Source organism: Megalobrama amblycephala, linkage group LG14, assembly GCF_018812025.1.
Source record: "Megalobrama amblycephala isolate DHTTF-2021 linkage group LG14, ASM1881202v1, whole genome shotgun sequence".
NCBI lineage: Eukaryota > Metazoa > Chordata > Actinopteri > Cypriniformes > Xenocyprididae > Megalobrama > Megalobrama amblycephala.
Genome location: NC_063057.1, coordinates 10727499 through 10749340, shown reverse-complemented (window position 1 = coordinate 10749340; position 21842 = coordinate 10727499). Strand labels below are relative to the sequence as shown.

General features: G+C 34.1%; 1 long non-coding RNA gene across 1 annotated transcript in view; it reads right to left on the bottom strand.

Annotated features, from left to right (window-relative positions):
* LOC125246475 overlaps positions 1 to 21842 on the bottom strand; it is a 107356-nt gene extending 85514 nt beyond the window's left edge. The window contains exon 1 of the long non-coding RNA XR_007179891.1: positions 21623 to 21842. This is a non-coding gene — a long non-coding RNA (uncharacterized LOC125246475). The remainder of the gene's footprint in view (positions 1 to 21622) is intronic.

Here is a 21842-nt window from a genome sequence, read left to right as displayed (position 1 = left end):
ACATAAGTGCATAAATAAATCAAATAAAAACATAAATAAGTGTAAATAAATGCATAAATGACTAAATATATGAAAGCATAAAAGTATAAAAGCATAAACAAAAGCATAACTAAATAAGAAGCATAAAAATGTGCATAAATAAATAATTATAAATAAATAATTGCATAAGTACATAATTAAATGAAAAAAAGCCTGAATAAATAAATAAGTAATAAATAAATAAATAAATAAATAAGCATAAATAAGTGCATAAATAAATAAATGCTTAAATAAGCATACAGATATTGCATAAATAAATAAATGAATGCATAAATACATAAGTGCATAAATAAATAAAAAGCATAAATAAAAGGATAAATAAGTGTAAATAAAACCATAAAAAGCATAAATTACTAAATAAGAAGCACAAATAAATGTGCATAAACAAATATATAACTGCACAGATAAATAATTGCATAAATAAATGCAAAAAAAAAAAGCCTAAATAAATAAGTGCATAAATAAACATAAATAAATGTATAAATAAGCATAAAAAAATAAGTGCATAAATAAATGAATGCATAAATGAATGTATAAATAAATAAATAAATAAATAGTCAACTTAATAATTGGACAGAGTTTTCTAGATTAATGGGGCCGGCACAGCTTACCCACAAAGAGCTATTCTGAAGTGTTGGTTTGAGCTCTCTGTATTTTCAGCATGAGCTTTTGTCATGTGATTGGAAAAGATAGAGAGATGTGGCGTTTTTGTTATGTGGGATAGTAATAGCACTGTACAGCCAACTGTGAGAGTCTAAATGCAGTAGCCACAGTGATAATGCCACATGACTGTGCTGTTAACTAAACATGGACACGTCCTGCGGCATCTCAGAGGAGAGTGGTTTGGCTGGAGGTGAGAGTACATAGTTACTTAATACCACACTAATCTAGAACCCACTTCGCCAAACACAGGATGACAAGAACAAACGGGTGACATCTGAACAAATTTATCGCCACTTGCAGCAGGGAATTATGGGTGATGCTAAATGTATGATCTGTGCGTGTGATAGACTTTGCATGCTTGTTTAAGTGTGGTATAGTGTTGCTGTCACTTGCCCTTTTAGGGATTCCCCGTTGCTCTTCTTAAGAGCTCTCATTGTTATGTCCGGTCATGTCAACCCAAAAGGAACACCTCCTTCACTCCTTCAAGTGTCTTGAGTCTAAACAGGGATGATGTAAGGGGAGAGAGAGAGAGAGAGACAAAAGGAGATTTTTGATGTCGAACGCTGGCCTGAACTTAACCGGGTGCTCTGACTGAATTTAAACACAGCCAGAGTGCTTTAACAGACCTCATCAAGAACAAAGCCACCCATGAAAGATGGTTTGTTTTCATGGAGCTTTTAAACATGGCCAGTAGGAGAGTTTTATTTTTTATTTTTTTACCCTCTCCTGGTCACGAAACAGAGGCCAGACACTGTCATAACAAGGGTTTCCCTCTTTCTCCTGCTTGGTCTCAAAAGCACCAGACAATTCACCACCCAATATGAATTTTACATTAACAGATATGGGCAGATTCGCATTTGCATTACAAAATTAAATAAAATTGACAAAACAATACATTAATTTGTATTTATAAATTAAATTTGTATAATAACAAAATTACATCTATATTTATAAGATTTGTATAATGAAATTATCAAATAAAAAAGTAGCCTATTAATATTACTTATAGCCTAAAAAATTAACAAATTAAATTGTAAAGGCGAATTTCTATTTATAAATACAATTTGTAAAGTTACATAAAATAATAAATGAGTATAAATCACAAAAAAGTGGCAAAGAAATAAAATTTGTATTTACAAATTAAATTGTAAAAGTGAATCTGTTTATGAATAAAATTTGTATAATAATGTTATACAAAAACAATTCTAAAAAAGTGGCAAATAAGTAACATTTGTATTTACAAATTAAATTACATAATAAATAAGTGAATTTGTATTTAAAAATAACATTTCTATAGTAATGTTATTCAATAAAATGATAAATGATAATAAAAAACATAAAAAGTGGCAAAGAGATAAAATTTGTATTTACAAATTAAATTGTATAAGTGAATTTCTATTTATAAATAAAATTTGTATAATATGTTATACAATGAAATGATAAAAAGTGGCAAAGCAATAACATTTGTATTTACAAATTAAATTGTAAAATATGTTAATTTGTATTTATAATATTTGTATAATGTTATACAATAAAATAATAAAACCATAAAAGGTGGCAACAAAATGAAATGAGAATTTATAAATTAAATTTTATAGTAAGTTAGCATTTATAAATAGAATTTGCATGTTATAAAATTTAAAAAAAAAAAATTAATTTAATATATTTTTGTAAAAAATGTATACAATTCTAAATTATAATAAAATTATTTTAAAAAAATGTATATAGTGAGCCACTCGCAAAGGGTCAGATGTCCTGTGTCCAGTGTTACCAAAGATGCAAACACAACATTTTCTATTTCTGTAAAAACCTAACTGATCAAAAATCCTGCTACACAAATATTAAATATTAGATTATGTTCCGATTGGCTTTGATGTGTCACATTGCCGTAAATTTCAAGCATCACTTCTGGTTAGGACCAAAGACCATAGAATAACACAAGACGTGTCACTCGTATTGTTTTGAATGGGAGAAAGTGTAACGCGCAATATGGCGGAATAAGTCCCGCCTTCTAAATAAGAGCCAATCGCCGACTGGTAAAGTCATCGCGTCACTGCAGCAGCCGTTAGAAGCACCGGTTTCTATAGAAACAGTCAGACGCGCACCTCTGAAACATGGCAGGAGACGCGCATTTAGGTCTGCGCATGCGCATTAGCTTGATCCAGCCTAAAAAATACAGTTTTTTTTGTCATGATTCGAGCATTTGGATAAAACATTTATAAGACAGCTGTTTTCAGATTTCATTGGTGATTTCAAATATGAAATGTAATCGTAAGGTTGGCGAACAGTTTTGGAGAATTTTATGTTTCCCCATTCAAAGAGATAGGGCATGATGCCCAGGATGCCTGAAAGGCATTTCAAAGATGGCCGCCGAGTGAAATGACTTGTCTTAAAGGGACTTTGTTAGGACATGCTTTATGTTGTTTTCTAATTATTGAAGTGATCTGGGTCAAATAATAAAATAAAAAAAAAAACAACAAAAAAAAAACATCTATCCTATGACAGATGAAAATATAAACTTGCTGAATCCAAATGCGGAGAAAACTCAACCTCAGCACTCTTTCTCCTGTTCTCATACTCCTTTTATTCCCTCCTTTATCGGTAGCAGGGAGTCATAGGTTTGTAGAAACGGTTAGCTGTGGAGTAACCTGTGGGCTGTGACCACAAGGTTCATTTGTGCTAGAAGCCGAACTGACAAAGTCTTTGATGGCCGTTCATGAGGAAAGGCTAGTCCCTCTGCAACCCATCTGTCATGGCCACTATTAACACTTCATCTCTGTCCATTGCCCTCATTTTTTCACTCCCTCATCCGATCTTCCCTCAACTGAGCCGTTTCCTCAGGAAAGGAGGGGCGAGGAGGGTTTTCCCCCCTGTTTTTTTCCTGGCACGTTAATGAGGCTATATGAGGCCCAGGACTGTTCTTATATTTCACCGTTCTAGACAGAACCAATAGTGGCTAGACCAGTCTCTTTTAAAACGCTAGAGACCGAGAAACACTTCTAAAAGACTAATATCCCCTTCTCACTCATTCTTTCACAGTTAAACAACAATGACGACATCAATAATATCAAACAGATAGTCTCCGCCCAAAAATCACACCATTAGCTGACCCAGTGTTGCAATGTTGGTCCTTTGACTGACTAAAAAAATTGTATGCGCTCTTCTCAAGATTGCAACCTTTCACATGATATTTCATTTGTGGAGTCACGGTCGTGAACTTTTGTGTATAGTCTTTCAATGGTGTCCGATTTAGCTCTGCTCTGTTCGACGCTCATATTATTCTGAATGGTGTCAATTACAAAACATAGAACGAGGTTCCTCGGGCATAACTGAGCCCACCAGACCTGTAAAACGGGAACAGCGTCTGCTCATAACGTCATTCTCTGCTCGGCTAGGCTTAAGTGTAATTACCTGTCATCAAACGCCAAGCTCAGCTCAGTCTCGCTTAATCTCTCTCTAATACTCATACACGCTGCTCCAGGTTTTTGATGGAAAGGCTGAAATTATGCGTTTTGAGTTTTTTTTAGTGTGCAATTTCAGAAAGGAAAGAGTTTGTGGCTTAAAAAGCTTGTGTGTGGATGTGCTAATGCAGTGCTTGCGATATTGAGTTACAACATGAGGCTGCAAGTGTCTGTATCAGGCCACTTTTCTTATCAAATCAATATGTGCTACATTACACCCTGCGCTTGCATCATAGCTATCAGCTTCTTAGCATTTAGCCGTCAAACTTGGCTGTGTTTCAGTTGGCATTTAGGCTAACTCTGCTGAAGTACAAATCATGCGTCAAACCCACTAATGAGAAAGACTTTGTGCCTAGGGACAAAAGGTATCATCCTAGGGTCATCGTAGAACAGATATAGCTATTAGCAAAGTTATTAACTACATCTCTGGCATTTTCAGCATGATTCAAAAATGAATCCCTTTGAGCAAAAACAATGGTTCACTATTCATAATCATTCAGATAACTCACTGATACACTGAATAGTTTGAAGCGATTTCTCACCCAGTAAAACCAGTTGAAAAAATAAAGAAAAATATAATAAGTATAATATATAAAATAAGTATAATAATACGTAAAATAAGTAATATGAAGTAGCTGAAATTGTCATAGGCCTATAGCTACCATTGTAACGAGCTAGTTTTGCTAAGTGAAAGCAATAAATCAAACTTTATGTAACAAACGTAGGCCGGTAAGAGCTGTGGGTGTAACCCTCACTCCCCTGATCTCAAGAGGCGCTCTAGCGACTGACGCTAGAGACTGTAGTCTTTAACCTCATTGTTAGAGGGCCCGGCCATGCCGGTGGACCAGGGTTCGAGTCCCGCTTAGAGTGGGCAGTTCGAACAGGAGGAGTTACATTTACAAAAAAGTATAAATTATGAAATAAATACATTTAAAAATGTTATTTAAAAATATGTGTAATTCTAAAACAAACGTTGCATTTATAAATAATTTAATAAAAAATAAATGTACTTCTAAATAAAATTATAATAAAATGATAAAAATAGAGAGCGCACCCTGGTAAGGGTCAGATGTCCCATTCAACAGTGATCCTGACCGGATGTGAACAAGCACTTTATGTTAAATTTCCATTTCAAAATAAAGAAAGAAAGTACGGAAGAGGATTAGGGCCAAGCAATAATAAAAAATAAAATGATAACATTGAAATAAAATGTTGAGAATAAACTCGTTAAATTACGAGAAAAAAGTCGAGATAAAATGTTGAATAAATTCATTAAATTATGAGAAAAAAGTCGTTAAATTACGAGAACAAATTCGTTAAATTATGAGAAAAAAACTCGTTAAATTACGAGAAAAAAGTTGAGATAAAACGTTGAGGATAAACTCATTAAATTACGAGAAAAAAAACTCGTTACATTTCAAGAAAAAAGTCGAGATAAAATGTTGAGAATAAACTCATTAAATTATGAGAAAAAAGTTGTTAGATTATGAGAACAAATTCGTTAAATTATGAGAAAAAAACTCGTTAAATTACGAGAAAAAAGTTGAGATAAAATGTTGAGAATAAACTCATTAAATTACGAGAAAAAAGTTGAGATAAAATGTTGAGAATAAACTCATTAAATTACGAGAAAAAAACTCGTTACATTTCAAGAAAAAAAGTTGAGATAAAATGTTGAGAACTCGTTAAATTACGAGAAAAAAACTCGTTAAATTACGAGAAAAAAGTGGAGATAAAATGTTGAGAATAAACATTAAATTATGAGAAAAAAGTTGTTAGATTATGAGAACAAATTCGTTAAATTATGAGAAAAAAGTCGTTAAATTTCAAGAAAAAAGTCGAGATAAAATGTTGAATAAATCCATTAAATTATGAGAAAAAAGTCGTTAAATTACGAGAACAAATTCGTTAAATTATGAGAATAAAACTCGTTAAATTACGAGAAAAAAAATGATATAAAATGTTGAGAATAAACTCATTAAATTACGAGAAAAAAGTTGAGAAAATGTTGAGAATAAACTCATTAAATTACGAGAAAAAAACTTGTTACATTTCAAGAAAAAAGTTGAGATAAAATGTTGAGATTATACTCGTTAAATTACGAGAAAAAAACTCGTTAAATTACGAGAAAAAAGTTGTTAGATTATGAGAACAAATTCGTTAAATTATGAGAAAAAAGTCGTTAAATTTCGAGAAAAAAGTCGAGATATAATGTTGAATAAATTCATTAAATTATGAGAAAAAAGTCGTTAAATTACGAGAACAAATTCGAGATAAAATGTTGAATAAATTCGTTAAATTACGAGAAAAAAGTCGTTAAATTACAAGAACAAATTTGTTAAATTATGAGAAAAAAGTCGTTAAATTACGAGAACAAATTCGTTAAATTATGAGAAAAAAAACTCGTTAAATTACGAGAAAAAAGTAGAGATAAAATGTTGAGAATAAACTCATTAAATTACGAGAAAAAAGTCGTTAAATTACAAGAACAAATTTGTTAAATTATGAGAAAAAAGTCGTTAAATTTCGAGAAAAAAGTTGAGAAAATGTTGAAAAACTCATTAAATTATGAGAAAAAAGTCGTTAAATTATAAATTATCGTTATAATTTAACGAATTTGTTCTCATAATTTAACGACTTTTTTCTCGTAATTTAACGACTTTTCTCATAATTTAATGAATTTATTCAACACTTTATCTCGACTTTTTTCTCGAAATTTAATGACTTTTTTTCTCATAATTTAACGAATTTGTGCTCATAATCTAACGACTTTTTTCTTGTAATTTAATGAGTTTATTCTCAACATTTTATTTAGACTTTTTTCTTGAAATTTAACGAGTTTTTTCTCGAAATTTAACAACTTTAATCTCGAGATGGTTTTATTTTTTTATTATTGCTTGGCCCTAATCCTCTTCTGTAATAAAGTAATAATAATAAAAAAACCCTGATAAAACAAAGCTTACTTTGGCTAAGTGATAACATTCATTTTAGCTTTTAACAGAGTACATCTCAGTTAGCTCCTTAGTTCAGTTGTCAGGGCACTGATCAGGGAGTCGCCATTCGCAATCGCAATGTGCACTCCCAAAAAAGTCCCACAATGCTCTGTGAAAACCAGGGAGCATCAACACTCACTATGGCTGTATCCGAAATCACCCCCTACCCTTCATTCCCTATTCCCTACATTAGTCCACTAACATAGTTCACTTGAGAGAGTGAATGAACAGGAGTGAGCAACTTCAGACACTGAGTGCGCCAGAAGGGCAGCTGCTTTTGTATCGTTTGTGCTGGCTGTTTAATAATTATTTGAAACTTAGCAAACTGGCACCTCCAGTAGTATTGAAAAGATTTATCTTGAACTCTTGTCATGGAAACTATGTATAAACCTTAATTAAACAATTTAATAATCAATTAAAAAGGAATTTATACCTGTATGATATGCTGTAGCGGTTTGGAAAATGGATAGATGATTCCCATCTTCCGGTCAGATGCGGGAATTCATTTGGCGCGCGAATCTCACAGTGGATTATGGGTATTCTCGATCCGTTGAGCATACACTCGTTATTGTGGTGCATTGTGGGACTGAATGAGCGCACTCGATAATGTCTACTATGGTTTTGGACACCACAACAAATGGCTGACCCCTCAAATAGAGCCCTATTTAAGGGTATAGGGGGCAATTTTGGACACAGCCTGTGTTCCCTTTAGCAGAAGTTCTGAAGCATGCAACATAAATCATATAATGACGCGTGATAGATGTTTTGAAAAAACAAACAGTTATTTAATCATTTCCGCATAAACATGTATCACTTAACAGGTACTGAACAATCTAGCTAACATTTAATTATGGCTAAAATGTTGCAGGTATATGTAACAATCAAAGTATTTATCATAAAGTACTTGAAATAATAAAAAAAATAAATGTCAGAAAATATCAGTTCTGCTGTTGTTCATAAATACCAGTATTTGACGTTGTAAAATGAGGATGTTGTCATGTCACCATCAGTGTCTCAATGTATATGAGCCAGGGTCCTTACCAGTGTACAAATGAGTGTACACGATATATTGATTCATAAGGAGCTGATTGAGATGCACCCTTATTTTCTGAGTAACTGGTAGTTTTGCTAGCTGAATTTGTGCAGATTGCAAAGAAAGTTTCAAAAACAGGATAGGCCTACTAAAATAGCATTGCAACACTGTATGGTCACTCTGACTTTGCCAAGTAAGACATGTTCCTAGGTCAACATATTTTGTTGATCCGAAAACATTCTTGTCCAAATAAATTTGGGCCTAACCCTATCCCTACCCCTAAACCTAACCCTACCCCATAACTTATCCCTAAAATCAGAGATTGTAAGCCAAAACTTGACAAACTGTAAACTTGTCCCTCAAATCTGATTGGTTGATTGCAATGTTTTTGAACTTGGTGAAATCATGTCCACCGCTTTGCAAGCAGTCTGCTTCTTCAGGATATGCAAAACGTGTTCATGTTTTCCCTTTTGCAACTCTCTCCATCAGTTTTGCTTTAACATTTCTTCATTCTGTGTATTCACACACCAGTAAAAAAAGTACACTCAACTACCGTTGGCCTGATTCCTACCCCCTGCAGTACAGCGAATACCGCTCATGGAAGAAACAACAATATCTGGCGCCCATCAATCCCGCTCTAGTTTGCTAGATGTGATGCTAACAGTAGGTGAAACGTCTCTAAGCGCTCCCAGCTGACTACTGTTTACTAGGCAGGAAATGGGAGATATGGGGGTAAGAAGAATGGAAAAATGGTCCAGCGGCCTCCTGCTGACACGGCCAATGCTAATGGGCATTATGATCATGCCAGCATGGAATTCACACTCTGGGCTTTATTGCGCTTGGACTAGACAATGACAGTTTAACACCTCGACAGAAAGCGAAAGAACGAGCCGATTAACTCTCAATTTTGTTTTGAGAAGTCTTAAATCATTACCAATACAACATATCATGCACGCTCACGTGCACACTATAGTTCATACACACTGTTGAGGTCAGTTCTGTGGGTACTGGCCTGCTTGGTTGGATTGGCGGTTTGCCTGAGCGCTGGTCCCTGTTTGCTGCTGATGGCTGCAGTTTTTCCCAGTGCTCTTTGTTTTCTTTAGCACCGTGTCACTCGCTGTGCAAACAACACTAAAACGGCCCACTTTAATTACTCTTCATTTCCTCTGCTGCACCCGCAAAACAGATGATTATGCCAATTTATGGGCACACACGCAAACTTGTACACGTGAGGACCTCCGATAGACTTTCTATATTGGAAATAAAAAAGAAAAAAACACAATGGAGAATCTAAAACGTTTCTTCTATAGACTGTGATGTGACTAAATAGAGATCAAATGGAGACTTCTGTCTCGCTCTTTTTTTTTTCTTTTTTTTTTCCTTACTTCCAAAACCAAATTACTAGGACTATCTATGAGTCTGTTGTTTCTCCTGAGGAATTTTAGGAGAAATATCTGAAACAAAAATGATCCATAACTACTTTGTCTCCTGAGTTATGAAGGAGCAACTTTTGAGCAATAAAATGTTCCTTTGGGTTTGGTTTCCTCTCAAATTAAACAAATTACAACAACAACAACAACCACACCCAAACCATAAATCAGAGGTAATTAACAAACAGAGGTCTAGATCTAGACCCAAGATAGGTTTCACCGGGAACATAAATCATTTGTCATAAATTAATGTAATTAGCACTGAAAGGTATTTCTATTTCTACACTGAAAAGGCAACACAAAAGCTGTATCTGAAGCAATATATAAAGATGAATTTGCTAATTTTTATGTAGTTAAGAGACAGTAAAAGTATTTATACATAAATCACACCACCTTTCACCTTTCATCTTTAATACTTATTAACATTCATTTTGTAATAAATAATTTGGTAAGACTTTACAATAAGATCTCATTTGTTAACAGCAGTTAACATTAACTAACAAAGAGCATATTTTTACAGCATTTATTAACCTTTGTTAATGTTAGTTAATAAAATGTTCATGTTAGTTCACAATGCATTAACTAATGTTAACAGGTACAACTTTTAATCTTAATGCATTAGCAAATGTTGAGATTAACATTAAGATTAATAAATGCTGTAAAAGTGTTGTTTTTCACATTAACTAGTGTAATTAAATGATTAGTTCACTTTCAAATGAAAATTACCCCAAGCTTTACTCACCCTCAAGCCATCCTAGGTATATATGACTTTTATTAATAAAGTCCTTCTAAAGCGAAGCGATGCATTTGTGTAAAAAAAAAAAAATATCCATATTTAACAAGTTATGAAGTAAAATATCTAGCTTCCACCAGACTGCTTTCCATATTCAACTTATGAAGAAAGTGTAAAACTCTTGCAGTTCAAAAAGCTTATGCTACATCCTACTCCTTCCCTATTCAACTTACGGAAAAAAGCTTAACTGACGCAACGCCGTTTTTTCCGTAACTTGAATACGGAAGGCAGTCTGGCGGAAGCTATTGATGGATGGATGTGGATGGAGGCACTTTCTTCAGCTCATACTCATTGATCTCGTCATTATAAAGCTTGGATGTGTCAGGATATTTATTAATATTTCTCCGATTGTGTTCATCAGAAAGAAGAAAGTCATATACACCTAGAATGTCTTGAGGGTGAGTAAAGCTTGGTGTAATTTTTATTTGAAAGTGAACTAATCCTTTAACTAATGTTAACAATGAAATAAAACAAAAGTGTTACCAATAATTTTAATACTGATTATTGTATTTAAATTGTATTTAAAATTAATTAGGCCTAGTGTACCCATTCAATTAACATTAATGTTCATTTTGATATTTATAATTGTATTATTATTAATTTTGATATTAATAACTTTGTTAATAATAATACTGATTATTGTAATCTTTTAAATTAAATTGTACTTTATTTATTAATAATCAAAATTTGAAGTGGATCAAAAAAAAGTTCAAAGTTGTCCTAAGAATAAGGATGGCTTTGATGAAAGGTTTTGATCCACTTCAAATGTTGACTACTGTATTATTGTAATCATTTAATTAACATTAATATTAATTTTGGTATTTACAATTGTATTAGTATTCATTTTGATAATTTTAATAGTAATAATACTGATTATCATTTAAATTAATTTTAATTAATATCAATTATTGTAATCATTCAATTAACATTAATATTCATATTGATATTTATTGCATTATTCATTTTGATAACCATTTTATTAATAATAATGATTACTGTAATCATTACATTTGAATTAATATTAATCATTGTAACTAATTATATATATATATATATATATATATATATATATATATATATATATATATATATATATATATATATATATATATATATAAATAACAGTACAGTCCAAAAGTTTGGAACCACTAAGATTTTTAATGTTTTTAAAAGAAGTTTCGTCTGCTCACCAAGGCTACATTTATTTAATTAAAAATACAGTAAAAACAGTAATATTGTGAAATATTATTACAATTTAAAATAACTGTTTTCTATTTGAATATATTTCACAAAGTAATTTATTCCTGTGATGGCAAAGCTGAATTTTCAGCATCATTACTCCAGTCTTCAGTGTCACATGATCCTTCAGAAATCACTCTAATATGCTGATTTGCTGCTCAAGAAACATTTAATGTGTACAATTGTACAAAATATTTGTGTACAATATTTTTTTTCAGGATTATTTGATGAATAGAAAGTTCAAAAGAACAGTGTTTATCTGAAATCTAATCTTTTGTAACATTATAAATGTCTTTACTGCCACTTTTGATTGATTTAATGCATCCTTGCTGAATAAAAGTATTCATTTCTTTAATTTGTTTTCAAAAAAATAAAAATAAAAATTCTTACTGACCCCAAACTTTTGAACGGTAGTGTATAATGCTACAGAAGCTTTGTATTTCAGATAAATGCTGTTCTTTTGAACTTTCTATTCATCAAGGAATCCTGAAAAAAAAGTACACAACTGTTTTCAACATTGAAAATAATCATAAATGTTTATTGAGCAGCAGATCAGCATATTAGAATGATTTCTGAAGGATCATGTGACACTGAAGACTGGAGTAACGATGCTGAAAATTCAGCTTTGCATCACAGAAATAAATTACTTTGTCAAATATATTTAAATAGTACACAGTTATTTTAAATTGCAATAATATTTCACAATATTACTGTTTTTTACTGTATTTTTAATTAAATAAATGTAGCCTTGGTGAGCAGACGAAACTTCTTTTAAAAACATTAAAAATCTTAGTGGTTCCAAACTTTTGGACTGTACTGTGATATATATATATATATATATATATATATATATATTATATATATATATATATATATATATATATATATATATATATATATATATATATATATATTATAGGTTGTAGTCATTTAATTAACATTAAAATTCTGAAACAACTAAATTAAGATGTAGATTTGCCACACGTGTATATCTGCACATTGAACGAGTAAGTCCAAGCTGAATGAGATGGTGGCAGCACTGGGTGAATCTGGATGAAATGCTTCTAACAGATGTTTTTAAATTGTCAGAGAGGCCAGCCGCAGATGGTTTGGGCTTACGGGCAGACATTAAAAGAGCAATTTTTTTCCTAGGGAATGCTCGGTTTTCCGTCTGTTGGCTCGCTGCTTCGGTACAGGCACAGACGTGTAATGGGTCTCAGTGCGCTGGCACATCAAGCATGCTGACCGGCTCGCTCCTATAACAGCGGCCCTCACACTCTCTTGCCTTCAGTTTTTTCCGAGAAGCGGTTAACCCCAGTCACTTGGCCCTGAAGTCTCTCTTCCTTTGAGCAGCTTGAATGTAGACCCTCGAGGCCTCATGTGCACTTTTCTGTGCTCGGCTGCAACAAAAGTGCTTTATTGCACATGCAAATGCTCCGCTCTGCATATCATAAAAAGCAGCATGTATTTTGTCACAATCAAGGTTGCTTTATAGCGAAGAAAGCAAAATACATCTACCACAGCAAATTCTATTGTAAAATGGATTGTAGGTCAGCGATAGGTTAATGTTCAATGATATGGAAATTACGTAAACAATATTGCACCTATAAAGCACCTATTTTGTCCTTCTCAAAAGAGCTAAATCATACCTGTACTAGTACTAGTACTAGTATACCTGTACCAGTTTCCTCCCTAAAGTTTTTCTCACAATCAAAACGTACACAGAAGAGCTGAAGAACAAAGTCAAACTGACCCTGAGAATACTTTATGGCAGGCCTGTAGTCTGTGCTGATTTTTGTTTGAGACCAAAGATCGTCTGGCAGTTAGAATTGAAAACTGATGTCACAGTGAAAGGCTTCTTTGTCTGAAAGTTGCCGACGTAGGAACCCGGACACGGAGTTTGGTCTGAGAGCATGCGTGTGTGACGCAACAGCTGAAATTGAATGTCTAGCCACAGCAGATGTCAGGAGTAAAACCAAGGCAGGCTAGCCATAAATCCAACAAATTAGAGTCTGCTTGTATATTACAGCAAGCCAGCGGTCCGGCCTCTGCCTCCTCACCACACCAGCAGCAATGCAGATTTATATGGGGAATGTTAACTGGTCTCATAACCCATTTAGCCTTTATTAAATGGATAACATACAACTACACGTTATAATGCCATCTAGCTTATGAACACATAAGTATTGTTTCTCTATCAGTAATGTTATATAACACAACTGGATATAATCAACCAGAGAAATCTGACCACATACTAGGTTAATTAATCAAGCTCAGTATGATCATGTCTAGATTTGGTTGGAGTAACAGGCTTATCTTGCTTTTTACAGCATTTTCAAGTTAAACATCTTATTGGCTATACTGAATGTGTACTAACAGTCTGATATGATTCACTCTGATTTGATATGAAGTCACTCCCTCCTCATGTGTCTTGTAAAAAACATGAAAATGCCAAAAACCAGATCTTCCCGTATTGCTAAAAACAAGTATTATTTGGCGCAGGCCAATGCATGCTGGTAAGAGACAACTGCAATTGAATCAAAAGGCACTGATGGGAGAGAGATTAACTCAAGGGTTCTTGGAGTACCCTCAAAAATATTTAAATGCTCAGCCTTAATGAGAAGAACATGGTGAATCACTGAAATTAACCTATTTCCCAATTATAAATTACTAAACAACTCAGAACATTTTCATCATCACTATAAATTATCTCCCAAAACACTTAATTTAGCTACATCTCTGGGCCAATTTACAATTTTCACAAAGCAAGTCTTTCAAAACGTGCCTGGGCGATAAAACGGTATCGATATTTATCGACGGTACGTCTTAATCGATAACGATAGAAAAAATGTTCGATATAACTCTTGATATAGTTTCACTTAAATGTGTTAAAATGTAAACAGACATGAAGTTTGGTTGCATGAACTCTCAAGGTGGTGACATGTTAGTGTTAAAAAAAGTATTTGAATCTTCATTCAACACTGATTCATCCAGTAATGAAATAAGAGTATTTATGAGTGAGTCATTGAATCATACATCCAAACTGATTTTCTAAAAAATAATTCATTCATATATATATATATATATATATATATATATATATATATATATATATATATATATATATATATATATATATATATATAATTTTTTTTTTTTTTTTAAATAGACTGCAGCAATTAAGATTTTGTCAGAACCTCTAGTAATAAATTGTTATTTTGTTTAGTTGTCATTCAGAATCGTGATCTTAGTTTGACAAAACAAAAAAAGTTTCTCAATTTATCCAGAATTTTGCAGCTCTAAGTTTCTTTAAAGCTGCCCTCGAATGAAAAATTGAATTTATCTTGGCATAGTTAAATAAGAAGAGTTCAGTACATGGAAATGACATACAGTGAGTCTCAAACTCCATTGTTTCCTCCTTCTTATATAAATCCCATTTGTTTAAAAGACCTCCGAAGAACAGGCGAATCTCAACATAACACCGACTGTTACGTAACAGTCGGGGTGTACGCCCCCAATATTTGCATATGCCAGCCCATGTTCCCAACATTATAAAAGGCATTAGACAAGGGCAGCCAGTATTAACGTCTGGATGTGCACAACCAAATCATCAGACTAGGTAAGCAAGCAAGAACAATAGCGAAAAATGGCAGATGGAGCAATAATAACTGACATGATCCATGATAACATGATATTTTTAGTGATATTTGTAAACTGTCTTTCTAAATGTTTCGTTAGCATGTTGCTAATGTACTGTTAAATGTGGTTAAAGTTACCATCGGTTATTACTGTATTCACGGAGACAAGAGCCGTCACTATTTTCATTTTTAAACACTTGCAGTCTGTATAATGCATAAACACAACTTCATTCTTTATAAATTTCTCCAACAGTGTAGCATTACCCGTTAGCCACGGAGCACTATCAAACTCATTCAAAATCAGAAGTAAACAATATAACAGTATACAATACTCACATAATCCGACGCATGCATGACGAACACTTTGTAAAGATCCATTTTGAGGGTTATATTAGCTGTGTAAACTTTGTTAAGGCACTGTTCAAGGCAAGCGCAAGCTCTGTGGGCGGAGAGCACGGGATTTAAAGGGGCCGCAGCATAAAATCGGCGCGTTTATAATGATGCCCCAAAATAGGCAGTTAAAAAAATTAATAAAAAAAAATCTATGGGGTATTTTGAGCTGAAACTTCACAGACACATTCAGGGGACACCTTAGACTTATATTACATCTTTTAAAAACATAATCTAGGGCACCTTTTTATGCTTATTTATTTAATCTTCATATAAAATATAAGAAAGATGTGTTTACATTTTATTTAAAATGATTTGTTGTTTGCCTTAATTAAAAATGCATTGGTTAAATTCAAACTTTTTTTTCTACTGTCCTTTTTTGAAAAATGTTTATTACATTTTTTTCAATAATTATTGATACCGAACAATATGAAACATTATATCGTGATACATTTTTTAGCTGTATTGCCCAGCCCTACATGCATATAAACTACACATAATGCAACAATGCTGATCATTTTTCAACACTGGTCTTTTTTTTTTTCAGTTTTTGAATTTGGAAAAGTTTACAAAGTGTGAGGGAACTTTCTGGTGTTTAACTAATATATATATATATTTTATATATTATATATATAAAATGGGAGGTCTACATTTGCTAAAAAACTAACTTCTGGTCTGGCTAATTGGCTAACTAGCATAGCCATGCAATTCACCAAACAAAAGAGCTAGTGAAGCTTGAACAGCATCATGATAACGGTTTACAATAGTGGTAAAAAAATAAAAAAATAATAGAATACATTTGGTACTCTTAAAAAAAATATAGGGCACAATGTACTGTATTAATTTGACAATTTTCCGTATTTCGTTACTCCACACAGCTCCGGAGGGGTAAATAAAGGCCTTCTGAAGTGAAGCAATGTGTTTGTGTAAGAAACATATCCATATTTAACAAGTAAAACATCTTGCTTCCGCCAGACCGCCTTCCGTATTCAACTTATGAAGAAAGTGTAAAATTCTCACAGTTTAAAACACTTATGCTACGTCCTACGCCTTTCCTATTCAAATTACGAAAAAAGCGTAACTGCACTTTCTTCAGCTCATACTCACTGATCCTATTCACTGCCATTATAAAGCTTGGATGCGTCAGGATATTTATTAATATAACTCTGATTGTGTTCATCAGAAAGAAGAAAATCAAATACACCTAGGATGGCTTGAGGGTGAGTAAAGCTTGGGTTAATTTTCATTCTAAAGTGAACTAATCCTTTAGTAATCAGCCATACTCCAATGGGAAATTGTTCAGACAACTCTGTTAGGACAGCATTTGAGGATATATTGTAGTACACCTGTCTTAGTGTCCGTGACTCAAAAAGCCCTTTTGCTGTGAATGTATTTTTACAGATTGGCCAGCTGTCAACATGAGAACTACAGCCTGCATGACAGGTACCAATCTAATTACTCGCTATGAATTGAATTATTTCAACCAAAACAACATCTGCTCAGTTCATGTAAAGTATCAGGTGAAACATCCACCCAACAGTAGACGACTACAGCTGGGACAGACTGACACCAAGTATGTTAATCAGCCTGGATACACTTAGACGTGTTTGATTAAGGGTCCATTATCTGGGTCTGAAATATAGACGGTTGGTTTGAAGGAGTGGAAACAGGGGGTTACATAAGAAGAAGACCAAAAGAGATGAAGTCAAGGGGAAAACAACATGGCATTCTCATCAGCGGTGAAATCTGAGATCAGAGCGTCAAAAAGCATCATTACCTTAAAGAACAGAAAGAACGGTGATGAATGGGGAATGAGATTCATTGGCTTCGCTTATACAGCCTTACATACAAAACGCAGTGCTTCACTGGTGGAAACAGACTGTAAAGGCATTAAAATCATGTTAAAAGATTGTTTCCTGGAGATTAGACCTAGTCTAGACTGGCTCTGTTTTTTTTGTTTTTTCTGAGTATACCGGCATGAGCAACGTATTTTTAAGATACCATGTCAAGTTAATTTGAATTGTCAAAAGCACATTGAGACCACATGCAAATGAACCGATTAAAAAATGTTAGCGTCAGAGTGTTTTGAGTGCCATTTTGGTTTTTAGTTTATTAGCTGGTTTCACAGACAAGGCAAAGTGAAGCTTGATTGTAGTTGAACTGATTTAAATGAAAAGTTACTTGTAGCTTGCCAAGCTACATTTCCAAACAGTGATCTGATCAAAGATGAACCAGTTAAGAGCTTAAATTTTGGGCCTGAAGGTAAACCCATCATCTGACAATAATGGTCAGAGGTCAATGCAGAAAGTGCCATGTTTGCACCTTAAAACCTGCTGCTGAAATGGCCACACACCTGACTGCTTCATTCACAGCTCAGCCTCTGACCTCAGGTTACCGTTTCTGAAAGCATAAAGAGTCACACCTGCCCCGGTTTCAAGGCCATTCGCCCACCCGCATGAGCTCACACACAAACAAAAACTATCTCTGTCATCAGTCTCATTGTGTGAGAGTAAGCGTGTAAAACATTAAGGTGAAACCAGAAAACTCTCTGACTGCTCATATGGACACACATTTAATAGCAATCTGTTAAGAATATTTTAACAGTCTCTGTAAAATATTTACTTGAAACTTCCCACCAAAACAGAGTTTAAATTTAGCCGGGAGCCCTCAGGCTAAGACAAAATACAAAATATTTAAAGGATTAGTTTACTTTCAAATGAAAATTAACTCAAGTTTTACTCCGCCTCAAGCCATCCTAGGTGTATATCACTTTCTTCTTTCTGATGAACACAATTGGAGATATATTAATAAATATCCTGATGCATCCGAGCTTTATAATGGCAGTGAACAGGACCAACAAATATATAAAGCTCAAGAAAGTGCATCCATCCATCATAAACATACTCCACACGGCTCCAGGGGGTTAATAAAGGCCTTCTGAAGTGAAGTAATGCGTTTATGTAAAAAAATATACATATTTAGCAAGTTATGAAATAAAATATCTAGCTTTTTTGCCAGATCACCTTCCATATTCAACTTATGAAGAAAGTGTAAAACTCTCGCAGTTCAAAAAGTTTATGCTACGTCCTACGCCTTTCCTATTCAACTTATGGAAAAAACTCAACTGACGCAACGTCAGTTAAATTCATAAGTTGAATACAGAAGGCGGTATGGCAAAAGCTAGATATTTTACGTCATAACTTATTAAATATGGATATTTTTCTTACACAAATGCATCACTTCGCGTCAGAAGACCTTTATTAACCTCCCAGAGCCGTGTGGAGAACGTTTATGATGGATGGATGTGGATGGAGGCACTTTCTTCAGCTTCATACTCGGTCTTGCTCACTGCCATTATAAAGCTCAGATGCATCAGGATATTTATTACTATTTCTCTGATTATTCATCAGAAAGAAGAAAGTCATATACACCTAGGATGGCTTGAGGGTGAGTAAATCATGGGGTAATTTTCATTTGAAAGTGAACTAATCCTTTAAGTCCACACACACACACACATAACAGAATATCTACTTACAGTTGTCTGGTTTGCTGACATGCTCAGTTGATGCAGGCAAAGTGCCTGCTATGGAAAAAGGAGAATCCTTTTTTATATTTTCACACTTTGGATCCAGAGAATATGATTCCTCTCATTAATATGACATTTATTTTCACAGAGGCAGCATATGTACATTTTCTCCGCAACCACAACGAAAGCGGCCCAGACATTACGCAAGTGTGTGCCTTGAAACCAGAAGAAGCCATGCTGTAAGTCAGCCAACATCAGTCAGACCGCTAGTCTAAAACGCATTCAGTTAGTGATAATGAGCCACGTTACATCTTTAGTTTATTTTACTTTAGTTTATTATTTACAAAATGTAACAGACCTTTCCGATAGTATGCATAGTACGAGAGGTTTACATTTGCTAACAACTAACTTAAAGATACAGATAAGTACTGGTCTGGCTAATCGGCTAACTAGCATAGCCATGCAATTCACCAATAAAAAAGCTCTAACAGCATGATCTTTCTGGTGATAACGGTTTACAAAAGTGGTTTATCCCACAGGTTATGATAGTTAAGATGCCTGAAGAGAAACATTAACATCTCATGCTAAGCGCTAATGGCCATTATTGTTGTGTTAGAGTATTTACGACCAATGACACATGGGTCAAAGCTGTTTAAGTAAAGTCTTGTGCTTTAAATCTTGAACAGCAATAAAAATTGAGCTTAATCCTTCAAATGTATACAGTCTCTATCAAAAAGGCTTGATTTTATTAGGATCTTGTAAGGCGAGACTACAACAGTTTAACGTTAGCTCTTTGAAGATTATATTCCAGAGGGGAATATGTTCAAAGCGAGAAGAAAAGTCACGGTTTGATCGTACCATATGTCCGCCTTTACGAGAAGGTTTTGAATTGATCTCAGGGTGCATGCATGCTAATGCTAAAGGGCTAACACATGGGGAAAGCAGGTTTACAAGGGTCATGTCCCCATGGTATGTTCTGGGTGACCTCTGGGCCACTGTGTGACATCAGAAATTAAAAGAATGTGGGGTGGTGTCCTATAGCGTGACGGGATGGCTAGTGATGGGCCCAGCAGCTGCATCAAGACACCGTCAGTTCTTTTACTACACACAGGCTGTTTTTGTCAACGCATATCAGTAGGTGCATCCCAGTTTGCTTCCTTGTGCACTATTCTATGTGGTTTTGTTGTATAAATAATGTGAGTAGTGTGTTTACAATGAAAATTTCAAAAAGAAAGTACCCAGATGATCCACTTAATTAACCGAAAAAATTAAGTGTTAAACTTTGGACAATTTTAAATATTTACCAGAGGGGGAGAGGCTATCAGACACTGTTGTTGAATGATAAAGTAACCTTATAAAATTCATACACGACACAGTTGAGTACATAATGCATAACATAAATTTGTACAGTGCGTATGATTTAAATCCAAACAATAACACGCAAACTTTCAGTGGTACAAAAACACAGGCGTGAGTACAGGATTTCGGTTAAACTGATACAGGATTTGTGAGGACAGATGAAGTATGTGAGGTGTAAGGTCCTCTCTGGGTCAGTTTCGAGACAGAACAGATCCACAAATCCTTAAAGGAGCACTGAATATTGCACTAAAAGCCATTCCAAAACCCACAATGCAAACAAAAGTAGAGACAAATGACTTATGACTCCATTAATGTGCATGCAGCACTTAAATAAAGGGCATACGCAGCAAACACGTGCCTTCTCTCTAACAAACCTGGACAGCACCGACATACTCTCAAAAAGCAGCCAAAGGACACAAATGCTTTATTTGCCTGCCTGCCAGTGATTCACACTAGTTGATTGTTTGATTTAGCTGACTTAAACTGAGCCAGAGAAAGAAGGTGAGCTGTGAGGAGAAGAATGGTTGTAATGAAATCTAGAATTACCATCTCTGAATACATGCAGCATTGGCTTATACATGAAACACTAAAATACATGCACGTATACACTATCATGCTGGCCTATTAGCTCACATAAAAAGCTTGCTGATGTCCAGACTGAGAAAGTGGCATGGCCTTTCTCAGGTGGACTTATTTCTTGCCAGCTTGGCATCAAACAGCATTTTATAGATGTCTCTTATCTCAGTGCTAATCCAACCTTTAAACAACCCTGTGCCATGCACACAGCAGGACTTTGATTCATGCCGATTTGGTTTATGTTAAATCAACTTGTTGGGGTGCCTGTTTTGGCGGGCATGCATGAAGTCCAATATAATACAAACATTGAGAGATAGCTCTCTCTATCTCTATTTCTGTCTGTCTGTCTTTTTAAATCATAAACAGTATCTTGTGGATGCCAAATGATCTATTTATTTTCAAGTTATTTGTTTAAGATAAAAATATCTCCATAACAACATAAAACTTTATAGGGTGGTATATGGGGGTCTGGTAATATTTACCTTGAGTTGAAGTGGTACTGTGTTCATGCCAGACTTCATCAGTACGCTGAAGCAGCAACCAACATCTTGCAACAAGTCTACAAAGTGCCATTTCCCCATAGAGAACACAACACCTGATTCAAATTAGCATGACCTGCTAATCTGAAGGCTAAATGATCTTGTGAAACTACAGCTATGTTCAGAATAAAATGCTAGCCCATTAAAAATATAAGGTGAAACA